At 46.9% G+C, this 16,904-nt stretch overlaps 1 long non-coding RNA gene across 1 annotated transcript; it reads left to right on the top strand.

The window, feature by feature from the left end:
* The first annotated feature begins 5,467 nt into the window (after positions 1 to 5,467).
* Positions 5,468 to 12,304, top strand: LOC142823221 (uncharacterized). The gene is made up of 3 exons (XR_012898511.1): positions 5,468 to 5,779; positions 8,105 to 8,338; positions 8,442 to 12,304. It is a non-coding gene; the product is annotated as an uncharacterized LOC142823221 (long non-coding RNA).
* The last annotated feature ends 4,600 nt before the right edge of the window (positions 12,305 to 16,904 follow it).

Below are 16,904 nucleotides of genomic sequence, written 5' to 3'. Positions count from 1 at the left end.
AACTGGACACCTGGCAACCCTCCTTCCTTCGGCCCTCCCACCCCTTCCTGTTATAGGCATACTGGCCAAGGCAGCTTTGAGTTGCATTTCTTGCCTAGGGTTGACAGGTGTCTGGTTTTCTACCAGACAGTCCAGTTTTTGAGCCCTCTCTCTGGTTAAAAACATCCAGAAAATACCAGTTACGTGCAATATCCGGTATTTTCTGGTTTTCCGGTTGGGTGCCCGATGGAAGCCAGGTGAGGGCGGGGAGAGTGGCTGTGAGGTGGGATGCGATCAGGGCTGGGAGCCCTGGTAGCATCTGAGGAGGTGGGGAAGGTCTGTCCGTGCTCCTGAGCGCTGTCAAGTGCCTGGTGGAGCCGCAGCCAGACTGACTTGAGCTTCAGCAGGACCCTGCATGGGACGGGAGCTGACTGATTCGCTTTCCCTCCGGCAAGCCAGTTGGTTCTTCCCCACTTATAAAATAAAAATAAATAAATTAATGGAGATGCCTATCTCCTAGAAGCGGAAGGGACCTTCACAGCAGGACCAAGTACTAATCCTAACAAATGTTTGCCCTAAATGGCCTCCTCAGAGATTGAGCTCACAATCCTGTGTTTAGCAGGCCAATGCTCAAACCACTGAGCTATCCCTCCCCACAATTCTTCTCCTCACAATCTTCCATGGCCAACCCTGCTGCACCTTCCAGTCCTGCTTCCGGCATCCAGTTCTTCCCTCCTTCTCCTGAGTTCCTCTGGCCAGCCCTGCTCCCGCCAGGCCTATCCACCCCCCAACATCTCCTGGCCAGCCCCACTCCGCCCTGAGCACCCCCCTACAAACCAGCTCTGTTTCCTGTCACCCCCCCCCAATCTCCCAGCCAGCCCCACTGCCCCCCCTGTCAGCTCTGCTTCCCAGCCCCCTCCTTCCTCCCAGTCAGCCCCACTCCCCTCTCGGCTGGTTCCCCTCCCCCCCCATAAAGTGTGTCGAGTACTTTTTTTAAGACTACCTGGTAACCCTATTCCTGCCTCAGGGTATGTCTACACTACCCCACTAGTTCGAACTAGTGGGGTAATGTAGGCATACCGCACTTGCAAATGAAGCCCGGGATTTGAATTTCCTGGGCTTCATTTGCATAAGCGGGGCGCCGCCATTTTTAAAACCCCGCTCGTTCGAACCCCGTGCAGCACGGCTACACGGGGCACGAACTAGGTAGTTCGAACTAGGCTTCCTAGTTCAAACTACCATTACTCCTCGTGGAAGCCTAGTCCGAACTATCTAGTTCATGCCGCATGTAGCCGCGGGCACGGAGTCCGCACTAGCGGACATTTAAAAATGGCGGCGCCCGGCAACATGCAAATGAAGCCTGGGAAATTCAAATCCCGGGCTTCATTTGCAAGTTTGTATGACTATATTAACCATCCTAGTTCGAACTACGGTGGTAGTGTCAACATACCCTTTGTGACCAGGACATGCTTTGCTGTTTCTCTTCCTCTTCCTCCTTCGAGCCTCAGCACCTTCTCTTTTCCCACCAGGAAAATAGTCTATTTTGTTTATTATATTTTCAACTTTTTATACAGTGACAGAGCAGAGTCACCCATTGAGTAAACATTTGTTGTAATTACTTGCATCAAGTAGGGCTCTTCTCCACTCTGAAAGTCAACACACAGATGGGGATAAGAATTAAGCCAGACAAATGCAGAATCAATCAGCTTCACTATCACAGAAAAGACGGCACCAGAGAGAGGAATAAAACGCAGTCCTTACCTAGCTCTGTGAGAAGTTTACCTAAATAATAAAGAGAAAGAAGGCCAGGCTGTAAAATCTCTTGAGTGAAGTTAACAAACACAGGCCCTCAAACTACTGATCACTGAGGTTGATCTCCTGGGCATTGTTTTGCATCAATACAGGCCTAGGGACCGGACACAGGATAAGCCATCCGAGTGCAAGTCACTTTTCACACTGGTGCAGCTGTGTGAGGGGTGTGAGCTGTGTCAGCTCAACAAGGAAAGACAGAAGGAGTCCAGAGGTCTCCCTGTGACCAGCGTTCTGGCCTGGAGTCTGGCAAAAGGTCACAATTCTGAGTCACGAAGTGCCAACAATCCGAGGTTGTGGGCATTGACTGTACATGACTCTGACCCCAGTGATCCCATCTTTATGTCTCTCCTGAGTTGCCACCTGCCCTTCTCTGACATTCTTTATAGGGAGGCATTTTCTGCTATGAGCATCAAATGTACAGACCCTCTCCCTCTCACTGCCTCCATTCTGTGTCCCCTAAGACACTAGCACAGTGCTGGTTTCCAACCTTGTTACCTCAGTAACTACTTATGCAATTAGCATGGGCAGCATTGCTTAGGGTTGTCAAGTTGTCATTGTCACATTCATGTAAAACTCTTCCATAACATAAAACTGGTTCTACCAGGAAAAGGAAGGAACTTACTGATGGCGTCGAGATATTTCCCTAAAACAGAAAACAAACACAATTATTTGGAGTCTTTCAGCTGATCTAGATTTAAAGGAATCTTTTCCTTATGAGTCCTCAAGTAATGACCAGGCTGCCCTGCTACCAAGCTGTTGCAGCTCTCCAGCAATTTGCAGGTTAGTTTCCAGAAGACAAAAAATCAGTGTCACAGAGTCTGGTTACATCTAAGTGTAATAGCTCAGTGGGTAGAGCATTTAATTTATTTACACACAAACCTAATCCAAGACCAGCATTGGTCATAAACAGCACCTGGACAGGACTTTCTTATAGGAACGTCACCTCACACCCACGTTCAGCCCACAGGGAAGGCCAAGGATGGACGCCAGATGATGAACAAATCCTGCTCTGTTTGGAAAAGGCTGTTTTGTGTCACAGCAAATATTTGTTGGGATGAATTAGAGCCCAAGGTGCACACAGGTTACATCCCAAGAGCCTATCTCAGTGTGGACTCATTGGGAAGAGCTTGGTGTAAATCGGAGGGGCTGGAGCCCAGAGGCCCAGCTGAGGAGGTGGTGAGGCTGAGGGACCGACTCTGAAGGAAGAGTGAGACCTCTCTGGGATCTGGCTAAATAGCTTCCTGTAAGACTCAGCTGGGACTTAGCTCTGATCCAATGGATCCATCACACTTGGTTCCTAGAGGACCTCAAAACTTGGTGTCTCGAGAATTAACTCTGAGCCCAAGACAAAGAGCAAACTCCCCTTTTCCTTGTTCAGCTCCAATTCCTGAAGCTTTTCAGAACCTAAAACGCAGCCAGCCTGTCTGTCAGAATGTGCCAGAATGTATGTTTCTGAAGAGACAGGAGTTCCTAATGTTGTGTGCCTCCTGCACCTTTCCTGACAATTCCATGGTGATGTTGGTGAAACAGCCCTTGTGAGCCACTAGGTCCTGTCACACCATTGAGATATACTCCTGGCGGTTTATATACGCCTGGGCAAGTTGGTTGGGGGCCAGTTGGGGATGTGTGTTCTGTCTGTTGCCCCACCACAGGCAGGGAACCTGAGCCTCTAATACGTCCTCCACAATCCCAGAGTCACTGTCCTGTGTATCAGAAGGGCGTCAATCACCTTGACTACTTGGATCACAACGGCCACCACTGCAGTTTTCCGCACTCCAAACTGATTCCCACCTGACCAGCAACTCTCTGGTGTTAAAGGCTTCCATAGAGCTATTTCCACTGGCCTCTCCACTGTTAGGGTGGGTCTCATTCTGATATTGCTGTGCTCCAGGGCAGGGGAAAGCCATTTGCAAAGTGCCAGCAAAGTGGCCTGATGCATCCAGAGTTTTGCAGCCACTGCTGATTGTCTCAAAGCCAGATCCAAGCACAGTCCCACCCATCTATGCTTGTCTTATGGCACCAGAACTGGTGTCCCACTGGGGCCAGAGGACCAAATGCCAATGGCACCTGCAATTTGCACAGCTCAAGAGTGTCGCAGAGCAGTGTGTTCATGGTCTCCTGAGATTCTCCTGCATTCCAGCGGCCTCTGGACGGGCTCTGGACACATGCCAGACATCGGTGCACTGAGGCGAGTATCAGCATCATAAAGCTTTGATACAGAACGAGATCCACAATGGGTCCATGCTCCTGCTGCTATTGCTTCTACATGGACAATCAGCAAGGGAAAAAAGGGCATGAATGGGCTGTTTGCTGTTGCAGAGGGGAGGGAAGAAATGAGTGGATGACGGGACACTGATGACAGGGACCCACAGCCACCCGCTGCATAGTTTTTCTGAAAGACTTTTGCACGAAAGGGCCAGTGTAGACAACATAGTACTGTTTTCCGCAAAAAAGCCCCGATTGCGAAAATGGCGATCGGGGCTTTTTTGTGGAAAACTGTGTCTAGATTGGCCACGGACGCTTTTCCGCAAAAAGTGCTTTTGTGGAAAAGCATCCTGCCAATCTAGATGTGCTTTTCCAAAAATGCTTTTAACGGAAAACTTTTCCATTAAAAGCATTTTCGGAAATTCATGCCAGTGTAGACGTAGCCTGTGTGAAATACACATGGGAAAAATTGTTCCCTGCAATATAAAAACTGGCAGAAACCAATTTTGAAACCAGTTTCTGCTCATCCACTTCTGATAGTATTGTACAGGGTATTGCATACCATCACAGTGCTACCAGTCCTAGTCCCCCCTCATGCATTGCCTCCCACCCTCGCCACATGACCTTTATGAAAGTTGCTTGAAGCTCCCCCTGGCAGGACCTTCTTTTCATTTGCTCACTAATTTGCCAAACTCAGACCATCTGGGCAGAAGGGTCCCTGTGGGGTGTCTGACTCAGACTGAACATTTTGGAAACGTGTCAGTCAGAATGGGCCAACCTTTGCCGAGACAGGGGTGAGGGAGTAACACATTGGTAGGGTGCGGGGGAAGGCTCATAGCTGGGCCAGGAGGTTGGGGTGCAGGGCACTAACCAGGGGCAGCTCTTTGGGTTCAGGGTGGGAAGCAGGTGGATCAGCTCAGGCCACGCTGCACGTACTTATAGGCACCACCTCTTGCAGCTCCCATTGGCCAAGATTCCTGGCCAATAGGAGCTGCGGGAGCAGATCCTGCAGGTGAGGGCAGTGCAGGGACAGAGCTTCCCTCGGCACATGTAGCAACATGGCTTCAGCCCAATGGAGGAGGAGGGGGCAGCCAGCAGAGCTACACATGCCCCCCCCCCCCACCAGTCAGGGCCAGATAACACACAGAGGGTAGGCTTTAGTGGCAGCAGCCCAGGGCCCCAGACTAAGAGACTCACATAAAACCCTGCACTTTAGCTGGATCAGAGATCTTTGGAAACCCCCTGTGGAGGCAGGAAAAGGGAATAAGGGAATTTGTGTGCAGCCATCTTGGTCTTGTTAACAAGAGAGCAAGAGTCAGGCTAAGTCTGTGGCCTGACAATGCGAGATCTGTAATTAGACGCTGCCTTCGCCTCTCGCCTCCATATGGAGATAAGGATAGAAAACTGACTCTGGTAGGGACCTTGAGATAAGGAGCATCTGGGTGGAACTAAATGACTGTTAGCCATTGGTGTTTGTAATGGGAAGGAGACTAATTGTTATTGTTATTATATTTAATAGACAGTATATAAACTGCTTCATAATTGCTTGTATTCGAAGATCTGCCTCGGTGAGGGGGGGGACTCCCCCCCTGTCCGAACCAGTTTTTCCCTTGTTGCAGCTCGTAATAAAACTGCCTCTGGCTACTTGTTGCTTACAAACTCATAGTGAAGACAATGTTTTCTTCCACAATTTGGTGCTGTGACTCGGATAGCAACGCCCGATTGAAGACAGCGACAGCCGCTGCAGACCGTCCCCCTTCACCCCCATGGCGCCAAACGAGAGGTAAGAGACCTTTTGAAATCTCTACTAGGGTGTAGAAGAGGACTGCCTGTAAGGTCGTCTGCTTCTTGTGGGCTCACGCCAGCCGAACTTCTTGAATCTGCAACAAGGTCAGACGCAAAACGGTTCCGGGGAAGTTGTTTTGTTATCCCCGAGTAAGCCTAAGTTTACGCAGTGCTAGGAACTGCTGTAGTATTGGTGGTGCCGCCCCGGGTACAAGAAGAAGGTTGTATTGCGTCCGGACATAAGGCACCTAGGTTTATGCAGTGCTAGGAACTGCTGTGGTTCTGGGGGGAAACGTGTTGTTTGCCGCCCCTGGGGGGAACAGTGTTGTTTGCCGCCCCAAATATGGATGAGGTCCATAATGAGAAATGCATCTAAAAGTGGGAAAATTTCTGTGTGTGAAAAGCATGCTGAGTATGAATGTAATGAGTGGAGTGTGAATGCCGCTGCCCAAGTCTCTGAAAAGTAAGCTGATTCCAGCCGCACCAGAGCTCTCCCACGAAGGAGTTCTGAACGCAAGGGGGGGTCAGCCGAACCTCGAGACTGAGCAGATATGTGAGGGAGTGATTTCATGAGCTGCTGATAAGGTCTGACACTCTAGACCCAGCAGACCCCTTCTTTAGAGTGTGTAGATTTAGTTTCCTATAAAGCCACTGAGCAGACAGGAAGTGGACAGGATACTCCCCTGAATGACTAAAATGGATGGGGATCAGTCTAAGCATACCCCCCCAGACTGCTGAAAAGCACCCCTGCGTACTACATGTACGTGCATCATGGTCCAAGGACCTGTAAGCATTTGACAAATTGACGGAGAAAGAAATTAAAGCCCTGAGGGATGAGATTGAAGCTCAGAAAAGCAAAAATCCGCCCTGCAGTGAGAAATGTAACTTACACGCAAGTGCAAAGCCTCTCCCAAGCTTAGGGGGGAATTTGGCCCAACATTACCCCCTCTACTCCTTTCTATGCCCAGCCCTATATGGGCCCTTACCACACATTACTGAAGATAGAGAGGAGGCACAGAAGATAATTGAAAGGTGTCAGATCTGCCCTTTGGAAGAACAGGCTCTAGTTACAAATCTGTCCGATCCAAAGCAAAACACTGAGTTTTGGAAGAGACTTAACAGTTTGTAGGAAGTATTCCTTCAAATTCTCAAGGAAGGAATGCCTGCCGACCATCAAGCCATATTGGCCCTAGGCATTTTGGTTGGAAACATATACACAGAACACAACGCAGGAGTAAGAAAAGGCTGCCAAGCAACTTTAGGAGATTCTCAAGACCTTGCTGGAAAATAGATAACTACAGCCTCTCAAGCTGGAATCGCAGGCTACCCAAGGATGTTTCTCAACGCACAAGTGGGGGCCGTCCAGAAAAATAAACAGTTAAAACCTTTCCCTCACACACTGTTATAATTAGCTTGAGGGCGTGGGAAGACGTAACCTAAAAGCCACCCTAAAAGCCAACTAGTGGGAATTGAATTTGAAGATGTAATCACTAGAAGCTAACTCTGCCCTAACAAGGAGACACATTCTGCAAAATAAATCTCCTTACAGAGCATGGTCGAGTGATCCACCCCAGAGTCAGCAGCATAGATCAACTGCTGCAGCATAGATGTTATGAAAACCCTATACTGAGAAGTTTAAAATTAGTAATAGCTGACTGCAATAATACACATTTAGATTTACCTATTGAAAAGAATTAGGAGGTGTGGAGGCTAATGGGAAAGCTCATCCTCCTTACCAAATTAATACTGGACAAACATGTGTCATTAAGAAAAGTCATTTAGCAGAAATGAGGACAGATCATAAGAAAGAATTAAGCGATTGTTGTAATATATGAAAGGAAACCTGCTTTAAAAAGTGGCTCCTTGTTTCTTGCAGCCTTTTTCAATAATCCAGGCAAAGAAACAATTAAATTTAATTATTTGACTACAGACACTTTTGTTAAATATTCAAAAGGAAAAGAAGGAATTCTATTGACACTTAACTGGTTAACTGTATAAAAGAATGAAATCTATACATTAAATCCTTAAGGTTAAATTTACTCTTTAAGAAAACAAATCTTTGTTTTAAGAATCCAAGCCCTGAAACTTCACTGTGTCTCTGTTCAAGGCTGAGTTGATAACACTTTTAGCTTGCTTTCAAATCCAACATTATATGTGAATACAAGCTGCCTAGCTATTTCAAAGGAATATAAAACACCTGTCCCCTCAAGTAAATTGTCCAAATATAAACAAAATATTTATAAGCGCCCATTTAACAAAATTTAATGTCAATATTATTATTACTATAGTCTTAATAAGTAACACTGTATATGATTCTTTTCAGGAAAAGAAAAGCTTTTTGCTTGCTGGAACAATAACTAACCAACACCTTGTGCTAAAGAGAAGCATTATAGCTTCACACATTAAGCCTGATCTGTGGTACAAGAGGGAAACTGAGGCATGCCACTGTTGGGGAAGGCTAGCAACTCTAAAGGTAATTCGAGGGAGTGGAAGGTCACGAGTACCGATGAAGCGCTCTTGTTCTCGTAAAGTTGTAGCTCACTCGCCCATGGAAGTGGTAAGGAACTAACTGTAACCGATTCCCCTAACAGATCTTAAGCAGTATTTTAAGTTATAATGGACCACCCCGACGGAGGTAGAAATGTTTTCTTGTCTTTCAGATCATCAGAAAGTGCTGGTGCCAGCTGAAGAAAAACAACAACAAAAAACCATAGTTCTGTGTCATGACACAATAAGTTTGTGTTCTGTCCAAGTTTGTCTTGTGTGTCTTAATTGTAATACGTATTGCAAATATTGTTGTGTGTAGGATATTGTTTTAATGAAAAGATAATTTGAGTAAAGCAGAAGCATTAATTTAAACCAACAAAATTAATAATTAGGCCCAATCAATTGGCAACTTTAAAATTCAGTGAAAAGATAATAGTTTGGAAATTGTTTAAGCTAGGAGAATGTTAACAATGTCTCCACAAGTGAACAAAAAAGGAACTAGAAAGAAGCAAGGAGTGCATCACGTGAACAGAAGGACTGGGAGTAGGGTACCAGCCCCCTCCCCCACCGGATTGGTTTTGCTTTAATGGCTACACAAATGAAATATTTAGCTTCTGTAAATTTGCACACCAACGATAAAGTGGTTTGGCCAGAGATAATAAGAAATTTATAAGAAACAACATGAGCAAGTGGACATCAGCATATTTAAGTAAAGATGCCCACAACAATGAGGAAACTAGTAACCTCACCATTGCAATAACAGCTACTTGCCCTGCTACTCATTGGTGCCTGATGCCTTAAAAGGCCTCAAGAATTATGGAATTGCATGGGTTCCTATTAACAATTAAACATCTGTGAACCATGCTTGGTCCTATAAGAGAAACCGTGACTCTAGTCAATGTAACCTCCTTCAAGTCACATACATAGAACAAATACACACTAATAGCAATAGGGAATACATGGCCTTAAGCCTCCCCTCATTCACACATAATTATTTTGTTTATTGTAACAACATGAACACTATGAGGACAAAGAATATACAGTCCTCTGAGTTAAAGTTTGTATGGAATATTGTAGGAAAGAAGCTAAACACTAACATTAAGCCACTGAAGTTGGACCTACTGACTCCCACTAAGGCTTAACACTTAAAGCCCAGACAAAGGTAACCCCTGAGGCATAGCTGTCATTTGTTAAACAATAGCCATTGCTAACTTGCCCTCATTTAGATATTATTAACCAGGTCCTTGAAGACAAAATAGAGCCTCCCAATTGTGCATGAACAGACCTGTCCCAGAACCAGGACAACTGTCACTGGTCCTTACCTTAGTGATGTTCCAAACTAGTATAGACCAGCTGTGTGCTAGACTGGCTAATCAAATTAGCAAGTGCCTGATTAGGCAACGAAGAGGCTTAGCAGATACCATCGCAGATTGGTTTAGGCCTAGAAACTCTGTCAGCAGCACTTATGTCATAGCCCAGAAATTGTATGAGAATCCAGGCTGGTAGATGCAGTAATATCCAGTGCCCGTAAAGGCCTAGACACCAGCCAAGCCAACCGATTGATCCTGAATAGTTTGAAGGATCTGTCCAGCTCTGTGTCCATTTCACTAAACCTAACCAGATATTTGGACCAGAGACTAATTGGATTGTTAATTAATGGAACTAAATTAAAGGAATTAGAAGGCCAGTATTGAAGAATAGGATAGTTTTGACCACCCAGCTCTTATGGTGGTGAGTCCCCATCTCCTCCGTGCCTACCCATGGGAGTGAGGAAGTAGAGAATCCATGAGGACCCAAAGGCCCACCTAGACAGGCCATAATATAACCATTTGTTTTTGGCCCCTCTGAGGATTCCTCACTCAGATCAGATCAGAATGGTAACCTCCCTGCCTGTACCAAAGCAGGAGCATATAGATAGATCGAGGGCATCGCTTATTCTGAAGGTGTAGGAGCCTCCCTATACCCAGGGATTGTTGCACCCACTTTGATAAAGAAATTTTATGTACCTGCCCATTTAACATCATGACAAATCTGCCTAGGTTTGATGTGGTTGTCTCAGAGAAACAAAAACATCGAGCTGGTCCAAATAAACGGTACCTACTGGTGTTTGACTACCCAGACAGATCACTCCATCCTGCCCCTCTACATATCCGTCTGTGTGTATAACAGCCCCTCGCCGGATGATCCTGACCATTGATGGAATGTGGCTCTATCGCACTTCGGCAGTGATAAGTAACCTAACATGAGATTCTGAGTGGCACGGCGGAAGTAAGTACCTAGAGGAGAGTTTACTGGCCCTGCAGGCAAAGATCGAAGAGTTAGTGGCCAATGCCCAAAGATATAGCGAAGCTGGCCGTCTGAGGTACACACAGATAAGGAAACACTGTGGACCATGCCAAACACCTACCTCTGCAGCACTCAACCAGGCAGTAGAGGTCAAACCTATAATCATGGGCAGCGCCAGCAAAGCGATGAAATATCTTAAAGATAGATTTAAATAGTGTTTGCCAAATTATGTGGGAAGTTTTGATTTTAACATTTATAATAATGCTGGTGCTGTACTCGTACTTCCAGAGTAAATTAAAACCCCTTAAATTGTATTTAACCTGGTGGGTTAAAGAGAACCCCAAAGTCAAGAGAAAAGAACTATAGGAGTAAACTGAGGCAGTCCATAGTATCTTGCTGAGAACTGACAAGCTCAAAGTATTAAGCCAGCTTAGGAAGTAAAACAGTTCAACAGTTACTGTGACCCTAGTTCCCCTGGCAACCACATTCCAAAAGAGCCTCACTTTGATAAAGCTGGTACCAAACAACCGCGCGGGATTGTTTTTATGGTTTTTGTTTTATTCCTAGGAAATAACCTTAGTTTCAAAGGAGCTAGCTAGTTTTTAGCTCAGAGAATAGAGACTCGTATGTCCATCAGCGAAAGACTGCTCTAGAAAGACCTTTACCAAGTTTTGCTAACCACCAACACCGCTGTGAAGTGCCAAGAACTGACTGTTGGCCAATGCTTCTCGCTGCAAAAAGATCCCTCCATCTCGAAATGATCCTACCCCGATTGCTGATAAGCCTCTCTCTTCTGGTCCTGCTTTCCTACCTGCTGGACACCAGAAGAACCAAAATATTACAAGGTGATGTGCTGGTAACCTCTCCCCTGCATGATGCTGAACCACGACTGTTTCAAGAAAACAAAGAGGAAAAGTCCACTCCTCTGACATCGACAAAAGCCTGTAGTCTAGACATACCCTAAGAACTGACCTTAGTGAAAGAAGCGAAGTGTTGTATATTGCCAAGGAGAAACTTGTGGTAGTAGTTTGGGTTTCTCCCTTTGATCTGGTCTCTGTGCTTATGGACAGGTACTATCAGCATGTACCTGCCCTCCCTAATTTGCTTACTAATTATGATATGTTGTATGATGTTACTAAAATTATAGAACAGCCCCATCATAGAATTATATTAAGGATATTAATGATTATATTGCTTTTGCTTATTAAAAGTTTCATATTTGATTGTTGTTCTAAGAGATGTGGTGGTAGAGATAGCTTTTGTGTTTGTGCTAATTGTGTAATGTTTAATGAAGGTAAAGGTTTGGAGGAATAGTTGTGCTGTGGGCACAAAAGGGGGGATTGTGGAGGCAGGAAAAGGGAATAAGGTAATTTGTGTGCAGCCATCTTGGTCTTGTTAACAAGAGAGCAAGAGTCAGGCTAAGTCTGTGGCCTGACAACGCGAGATCTGTAATTAGACGCTGCCTTCGCCTCTCGCCTCCATATGGAGATAAGGATAGAATGCTGACTCTGGTAGGGACCTTGAGATAAGGAGCATCTGGTTGGAACTAAATGACTGTTAGCCATTGGTGTTTGTAATGGGAAGGAGACTAATTGTTATTGTTATTATATTTAATAGACAGTATATAAACTGCTTCATAATTGCTTGTATTCGAAGATCTGCCTCGGTGAGGGGGGGGACTCCCCCCCTGTCCGAACCAGTTTTTCCCTTGCTGCAGCTCGTAATAAAACTGCCTCTAGCTACTTGTTGCTTACAAACTCAGAGTGAAGACAATGTTTTCTTCCACACCCCACTCCCACTGCTATCTGGTGTCCCTGCAGGGCACTTTCATACATTAACATATTTCATAGAATCATAGAATCATAGAATAATAGGACTGGAAGGGACCTCAAGAGGTCATCGAGTCCAGCTCCCCCCCCTCAAGGCAGGACTAAGCTCCACCTACACCATCCCTGACAGATGTCTATCTAACCTGTTCTTAAATATCTCCAGAGTGGGAGATTCCACCACCTCCCTTGGCAATTTATTCCAATATTTGACCACCCTGACAGGTAGGAATTTTTTCCTAATGTCCAATCTAAACCTCCCCTGCTGCACTTTAAGCCCATTACTCCTTGTCCTGTCCTCAGAAACCAAGAGGAACAAATTTTCTCCTTCCTCCTTGTGACATCCTTTTAGATATTTGAAAACCGCTATCATGTCCCCCCTTAATCTTCTTTTTTCCAAACTAAACAAGCCCAGTTCATGAAGCCTGGCTTCATAGGTCATGTTCTCTAAACCTTTAATCATTCTTGTCGTTCTTCTCTGTACCCTTTCCAATTTCTCCACATCTTTCTTGAAATGTGGCGCCCAGAACTGGACACAGTACTCCAGCTGAGGCCTAACTAGTGCAGAGTAGAGCGGCAGAATGACTTCACGAGTTTTGCTTACAACACACCTGTTGATACAACCTAGAATCATATTTGCTTTTTTTGCAACAGCATCACACTGTTGACTCATATTCAACTTGTGGTCCACTATGACCCCTAGATCCCTTTCCGCCATGCTCCTTCCTAGACAGTCGCTTCCCATCTTGTATGTATGGAACTGATTGTTCCTTCCTAAGTGGAGCACTTTGCATTTCTCTTTATTAAACCTCATCCTGTTTACCTCTGACCATTTCTCTAACTTGCTAAGGTCATTTTGAATTATGTCCCTATCCTCCAAAGAAGTCGCAACCCCACCCAGTTTGGTATCATCTGCAAACTTAATAAGCGTACTCTCTATCCCAATATCTACATCATTGATGAAGATATTGAACAGTACGGGTCCCAAAACAGACCCTTGAGGAACTCCACTTGTTATCCCTTTCCAGCAGGATTTAGAACCGTTAACAACAACTCTCTGACTACGGTTATCCAGCCAATTATGCACCCACCTTATCGTGGCCCTATCTAAGTTATATTTGCCTAGTTTATCAATAAGAATATCATGCGAGACCGTATCAAATGCCTTACTAAAGTCTAGGTATATGACATCCACCGCTTCTCCCTTATCCACAAGGCTCGTTATCTTATCAAAGAAAGCTATCAGATTAGTTTGGCATGACTTGTTCTTCACAAACCCATGCTGGCTATTCCCTATCACTTTATTACCTTCCAAGTGTTTGCATATGATTTCCTTAATTACCTGCTCCATTATCTTCCCTGGGACAGACGTTAAACTGACCGGTCTATAGTTTCCTGGGTTGTTCTTATTCCCCTTTTTATAGATGGGCACAATATTTGCCCTTTTCCAGTCTTCTGGAATCTCCCCTGTCTGCCATGATTTTTCAAAGATCATAGCTAAAGGCTCAGATACCTCCTCTATCAGCTCCTTGAGTATCCTGGGATGCATTTCATCAGGACCTGGTGACTTGCTGACATCTAACTTTCCTAAGTGACTTTTAACTTGTTCTTTGTGTATCCTATCTTCTAAACTTACCCTCTCTCTGCTTGTATTCACTACGTTAGGCACACCTCCAGACTTCTCGGTGAAGACCGAAACAAAGAAGTCATTGAGCATCTCCGCCATTTCCAAGTTTCCTGTTACTGCTTCTCCCTCCTCACTAAGCAGTGGGCCTACCCTGTCCTTGGTCTTCCTCTTGCTTTTAATGTATTTATAAAAGGTCTTCTTGTTTCCCTTTATGCCTGTAGCTAGTTTGATCTCATTTTGTGCCTTTGCCTTTCTAATCTTGCCCCTGCATTCCCGTGTTGCTTGCCTATATTCATCCTTTGTTAGTTGTCCTAGTTTCCATTTTTTATATGACTCCTTTTTTATTTTGAGATCGTGCAAGATCTCCTTGTTAAGCCAAGCTGGTCTTTTGCCATATTTTCTATCTTTCCTACACAGCGGAATTGTTTGCTTTTGGGCCCTTAACAACGTCCCTTTGAAATACTTCCAACTCTTCTCAGTTGTTTTTCCCTTCAGTCTTGCTTCCCATGGGACCTTACCTACAAGTTCTCTGAGCTTATCAAAATCTGCCTTCCTGAAATCCATTACCTCAATTGTGCTGGTCTCCCTTCTACCTTTCCTTAAGATCATGAATTCTATTATTTCGTGATCACTGTCCCCTATACTGTCTTCCACTTTCAAGTTCTCAACTAGTTCCTCCCTATTTGTTAAAACCAAATCTAGAACAGCTTCTCCTCTGGTAGCTTTTTCAACCTTCTGAAACAGAAAGTTGTCTCCAATGCAGTCCAGAAACTTATTGGATAGCCTGTGCCTCGCTGTGTTAGTTTCCCAACATATGTCTGGATAGTTGAAGTCCCCCATCACCACCAAATCTTGGGCTTTGGATAGTTTTGTTAATTGTTTAAAAAAGGCCTCATCCACCTCTTCCACCTGGCTAGGTGGCCTGTAGTAGACTCCTAGCATGATATCACTCTCGTTTTTTACCCCTTTTAGCTTAACCCAGAGACTCTCTACACAGCTATCTCCTACATTCATCTCCACTTCAGTCCAAGTGTGTACATTTTTAATATACAAGGCAACCCCTCCTCCCTTTTTTCCCTGTCTGTCCTTCCTGAGCAAGCCGTACCCTTCCATACCAACATTCCAATCATGCGTCCCATCCCACCAGGTTTCTGTAATACCAATGATATCATAGTTGTATTTATTGGTTAGCAATTCCAGTTCTTCCTGCTTATTACCCATACTTCTCGCATTTGTATATAGGCATCTGTAGGCGATTGACCCCCGGGGGGGCTTATGTCCGCCCCCTCAGTCACCAAAGCGTTGTTTGCCGCTGCACGCAACTTACTCGGTGTGCGCCCCGCGGCGGTTGGGGGAAGGGGGTCCGGGCCCGCCCTCGCTCCGGACCCCAGCCCAGGGCCCTAAGGTGAGGGAAAAACTCCCCACCTAACAGGGGGGGTCGAGACCCCTAAACTCCCCTGCTCTCAGGGTCCACATCCCTGCCCTGGGCCACTTCTTCCCCCTCGGAACCAGCGGTTCACCTGGGTGTTCCCTCGGCCCCCACCCAGGGCCTCCAACACCAGCTTACGCTCGCTGGTCTTTGCGGGGGAAACGTCTCCTCGGCGTCTCCCCCTTTTGCCTGCCGCCCGGCCGCTTTTGAATGGGCCGCCGGTCGCAGGCAGATGACGTCAGCGCCTTCGTCTGCCTGCGGCCCCTCCCAGGGTAGAGCGTCAGGTGACGTCCCCCTGACGTCACCCCGCCCTCGTCCCCCTCCGGCGCTAACTGCCGGCCCCGGCTCGTCACCCGGCCGGGGTGCCGGTTCCCCCGCTCCTGCCCCGTGCGCGGCCGCCTGTGCCGCGGCGGCTTCCCTCGCCCCCGCCCGCCCCGGCTCGTTCCCCGGCCGGGGCGCCGGCTTCCCTGCGCTGAAGCCGCAGGCGGCGGGCTGTGCCGTCCCGGGGGTTGAGTCCTCCCCCCCCCTCTGCGGCGTGCCGGCGCCTCCCGGGAGGGGCGGGGCTACCCCGCCACACGCCTTCCCCCTTAAGTCTGGTGCCCCACTCGCCGTCTCTGTTTCCGAGTTCTCGGCCACGCGGGACAGCCAGTCTGCATTTCCATTGTTGGTCCCCGGGCGATGTATGACCCGAAATTGGTAGGGCTGCAGGCTGAGGTACCACCGCAAAATCCGTGGGTTGGTGTCCTTCATCTGCTGCATCCACTGCAATGGGGCATGGTCCGTCACCACGGTAAATTCGTCACCTACGAGAAAGTATCTTAGTGAGTCAATAGCCCATTTGAGGGCCAAGGCCTCCTTTTCCACTGTCGCGTACCCCCTCTCCCGAGGGAAGAGCTTGCGACTTAGATAGAGGATGGGGTGTTCCTCGCCCCCCTCCTCTTGCGTCAACACCGCTCCCAGTCCTACTTCGGACGCGTCCGTCTGAAGGGTGAAGGGCTTATTAAAATCCGGTTGAGCTAGTACGGGGGCGCTTACCAGCCGGTCTTTTAGTTCTCGAAATGCGCCCTCACAGGTTGGGGTCCACCTTACCCTTTCTGGTTGCCCTTTCCGTGTAAGGTCTGTAAGAGGCGCTGCTAGCGAGGAAAAGTTAGGGATGAACCGCCGGTAGTAACCTGCCAGCCCCAGGAACTGCCGTACCTTTCTTTTCGTGGTTGGGACTGGGTGGTCCCGTACTGCCTGAACCTTGTCCACTAAGGGTTTGAGCTTTCCCCTCCCCACCGTGTATCCCAGATATGAGACTTCGGCCCTCCCGAATTGGCACTTCTTTGGGTTGGCCGTCAGCCCTGCCTTCCTCAGGGCTCCTAACACGTTTGCTATGTGACCTAAATGTTCCTCCCAGGACTCGCTGAATATCACAATATCGTCAATGTACGCTGCCGCGTAGTCCTGGTGCTCTCGCAGGACCTGG

Source organism: Pelodiscus sinensis, chromosome 32, assembly GCF_049634645.1.
Source record: "Pelodiscus sinensis isolate JC-2024 chromosome 32, ASM4963464v1, whole genome shotgun sequence".
Lineage (NCBI taxonomy): Eukaryota > Metazoa > Chordata > Testudines > Trionychidae > Pelodiscus > Pelodiscus sinensis.
The sequence above is the reverse complement of the archived record's forward strand: the minus strand, read 5'-3'. Positions and strand labels throughout refer to the sequence as shown.